The 4,200-nt window shown below is 42.0% G+C and overlaps 1 pseudogene; it reads left to right on the top strand.

Annotated features, from left to right (window-relative positions):
• Positions 1-482: 482 nt before the first annotated feature.
• LOC142434433 (U6 snRNA-associated Sm-like protein LSm3 pseudogene) lies at positions 483-935 on the top strand (annotated as a pseudogene).
• Positions 936-4,200: the final 3,265 nt, after the last annotated feature.

The raw sequence follows: 4,200 nt of genomic DNA, 5'->3' as shown, positions 1-4,200 counted from the left end.
AGATCACTAGCCAGGCTTCGGCGTGAATTCTTTCTCGTGCCGAGCCAAGGACTGAGGTGTAACTCTAGCCCGGAGAGAGAGAGACCTTACACGACCATATTGGACTCTTGCACTCAGTAGAAATCTTTGTGCTTCTCAAATCCAAAGTTGCCTCCCTTTAATGCATCTTTTACATACAGGATCCATTACATTATTTCAAAGTCACTAATGTGATGATGGCAGTTCCCTTCTGTACTAGAGAAAAATGAAACCAGGTTCAATAATGTTTTATAAGCACCACTCATTGCCATCAAATCAGTTCTGAGTCATAGAGGCTCTGTTTAGGTTTTCTGAAATAATGTATTTTATGGGAGTAGACAGTCTCATCCTTCTCTCTTAAAGTGACTGGTTGGTTGGTACGGGCAACCGTGTGCTTTGCAGCCTGATGAACTGCCAGGGTTCCTTAATAATGTTCTATAGAATTCCTTTCAGGCATTTGAAGCATGGAGGACGATGTGGACCAGCAACAAACTACCAACACAGTAGAGGAGCCTCTGGATCTCATTAGGCTCAGCCTGGATGAACGCATTGATGTGAAAATGCGAAATGACCGAGAGCTTCGAGGAAGATTGCATGCTTATGATCAGCATTTAAATATGATACTGGGAGATGTGGAAGAGACTTGACTACTATAGAAATCGATGAAGAGATGTATGAAGAGATATATAAATCAACGAAACGGAATATTCCAATGCTCTTTGTGCGGGGCGACGGTGTTGTGCTAGTTGCCCCTCCGCTCAGAGTTGGCTGAAACCCAGCATCTGTTCAGAGGGGAAAAGAGGAGCCTCCTGAATGGAGGCTGTATTCCGAAGAGAAACCTACATAAACTTTGATGCTCAGAAGTAACCAAGGATTCGTCCTTTCCTGAAATAAGTCAGTCTGCCGCCCCAAACCAAATGACATTTTAATTTTTTTCCCACCCTTCCAATAAATGTAATCACAAAAATGCAGGGGTTTTTTAGCAAAAAAAGAAAAAGAATTCCTTTCATTAAGCCTTCAATTGGACAAGGACAAAGACAACAAGGAAAACAATCCTCCAGATGAGGGAAATCTTCGACATGTACCAAGTACACAGGGTGATGGGGTCACTGTCATGGTGTTCATTATATACTCACAAAATAGAGGAAAAAGAGAAACAGCAGAAGCTCATGATTGGTGATAGTTGTTCACTGTGATAGGTAGGACAACAGAAGCAGAAGGACCATGACTGGGATATGTACAGAACTGAAGTTTTAAAAAAGGATACAGGATTAGCTGCTCTTCAGAGGGAGACAGGTTAATCTTAACTTGTAAAGAGCTTATGGTACCTCAGCTAAATGCTGAGGTCCAGTGCAGAGTACCATTAATAGACACAAGACAATGACAAGACCCTTAAACCTTATTTTGCTCATCATAAAATGTAAGTCATTTAACAGCTTAGTATGTGAACATTCTGAAGACTAGCCTGAATGAGTGTTTTTCCTGGGAGCATGCTCTGAAAGTAAGGGGGAGGAGGGAGAGCTTTTCAGGCTTCCTTAAGTAGCAGGCTATCTGATTTTGCAAGTAGCTCAGAATAAGCACTAAAAAGAAAATAAAACAAAAAACAATCTGGCCTGCAGCTTTGGCAGAAAACTTTTGTGAAAAAAATGGCCTGGGGAGGAAGTCACATCTGACCTTTTCTGGCTACACAATGATTAAGAAAACCTGTCCCTACAATCTGCCCAAGGTCAATTACCAGGAGGCAGAGCTCAGTCATGACTCCACCCTCTATTATGAAAACAGAAAATGGTAGTGGACAGCATCTTACCTCCTCTGGCCCCACAATGGGAACAGTGAATGCAACTCCTGATTGCTATTAGACAGTGGTGAGACCACCTCCACTCTCCTTCTTTACCCTATTCTGACATCGTTGGCTCCTCTCAAGACAGTCTACATTTCTTCTGGGTTACATACTCCATTGTGATGGCTACACATAACTTACTGACAATACTGACAATTAAGGGAGTTTAATAAGGAAGTTAACAGGTTCCACAAGTCAGAATCACTGAAAAGTAAAGATAAAGTCAGCAACACCACTCCCCTCAGCTTCTGAGCCATTTCCTGAGCCTACATGGAATAGGAAGCCATCCCACAACCCTTGCTCATGGTCTCATAGATGTAGTGTTCTCCTCCGTGCTGTCTCAGGGTCTCCTCACCTGGTGCCCCTGGTCTTAGCCTCCGACAATTCACATAGAGATCTCAAACAGGTCTTGACATTTCTCTCTTCCAGTCCATCCTTATGGCAACTAAAACTGATAATCGCCTCTATTAATAGCCTTACCCAATAATTTGGTGGGAGTTACATAGACATGGATAGAAGAGTCACACTAAGAACTTTCACTCCATTATAGGGATTATATCTACAAGGTCCATATTAATTGACTATAACTCATTTCTTCTTATGCCAAAGTCCTAGTTCTTTTGTGCTCCTTCATATGGGGAAGTTTTACTCTGTTCATTAAGGAGCTCTGATGATGCTATCAGGTAAATGTTAGATTGCTGGCCACAAGGTTAGAAGTTCAAACCTACTAGTGGCTCTGTAGGAAGAAGAGGCTTTATGTTTCCATAAAGATTTATACCTTTATAGACTCTATCTAGACTTGCTGTAAGTTGGAGTTAATTCCATGGCAGTAGGCTTGACCTCTGGGTATAGTTTTTATCTGAGACTTAGTAGACTCAATGACATGCAATAAAACAGTAACAGCAAAATGGTGTTGTTGTGTACAAATAGATCCCAAATCTCAAAATATTGTAAGGAGAACATTTACTAAGTTTTAAGCATTAATTAATTAATACAAAGAAAAAGACACATCGTATGAATGAGGGAGACTCTTAGTACTAGGTTGTAATGGCATACAAGTTTTCCAGCAATCTGGAGACTTAAAAGGGCATGGGAAGTGTGTTAGACAGGGTTCTCTAGAGAGACAAAACCAGATTACTGATAATTATATATATATATATATTTATAAAGATAGATATATAATACAAGGAATGAACAGTTAAATTATACAGCAATACAAATGGCTCAATGCAACTCACTCAGGCACACATTAGACACCTATGGGGACAATCCAAAGCTGGGCATGAGCAGACCTAGATCACCTAGGCATAATTGAAGGTGAACCTGGGCATGCACACTAGGCACCAGAGACATTACATCACTCATGCACCTAAACTCAGCCACTAAGCATGTCCAATACCCTCAACCATGCCCTCCCCCGCCCCGAGTGGGGAGAGGAGGTGATAAAAAGCATAGACTGAAGGCAGGCCTCTCTTTTTCAGATTGGAGGGCGGTATCTCTCCCGTGTGTATGCCCGTGTGTATACACTTGCATGTGCATGCCCTCTCAGGGCTCACCCCTCTTATCTCCTGAACTCTTCTTCCTTTTTCTGTTCAGGTATTCTTTTGGCTCCTTGGCCTCCTTTTTTGGACCATTTTCCTACAAGGTCTTTCCCGCTCCCCTGAAGTGGCCATTTTCAGTCACAAACTTTCCCACGGCCCCTGCCATGTGGCTTTGCACACTTTCCAGAAATAGCAAGTATTATCTGAGTCTGTATTACCTGAACCTTCCCTTTCCTTAGAAATGTTACTTGGATTTACAAAAGTGCTTCTGCTGCATGAACTCTTTCAGTGCTGACAATCAAGAACTGGGGAAAACTATCTCAGAAACACAGGAGGTTGACATGCCATCCAAACTATGTCTGACCAAATCAAAAGAGCAATACAGTGTTTTCACTTTATACAGAGAGTTGATAGTGGTTTGGATCTTTCACCAAATGCGAGAAACACAAATAACTTCTTCAAAGATCTTTATCAAAAGCTTGGTGGCAAAGGTAACCAGGAGGGGTCTTTTGTGGATCCATTGGGAGGACAATGGAAATTGCCTTCTGTTTGTGTACCATGGCCTGGAAGGAGACTCACTTGAGTCTTCTCATAGTCTCTGTGCATTTTCTTCCTTCAATTATGTCTGTCTTTCCCAAAAGCTACATGTTCCAGCCTGACTTTCTGGGTTATCAAAGAGATTGGTCAGGACGCTGCCCTTCCCTGTCTCACTGGGACTTCACCCTGGCATTTGGGTGGTCAGAAAGTGAATATGATCTAGTCAAGGTAGCATTGGGGTGATTTCATGGTTTAGGAGGAAAC

Source organism: Tenrec ecaudatus, chromosome X (assembly GCF_050624435.1).
Source record: "Tenrec ecaudatus isolate mTenEca1 chromosome X, mTenEca1.hap1, whole genome shotgun sequence".
Lineage (NCBI taxonomy): Eukaryota > Metazoa > Chordata > Mammalia > Afrosoricida > Tenrecidae > Tenrec > Tenrec ecaudatus.
The sequence above is the reverse complement of the archived record's forward strand: the minus strand, read 5'-3'. Positions and strand labels throughout refer to the sequence as shown.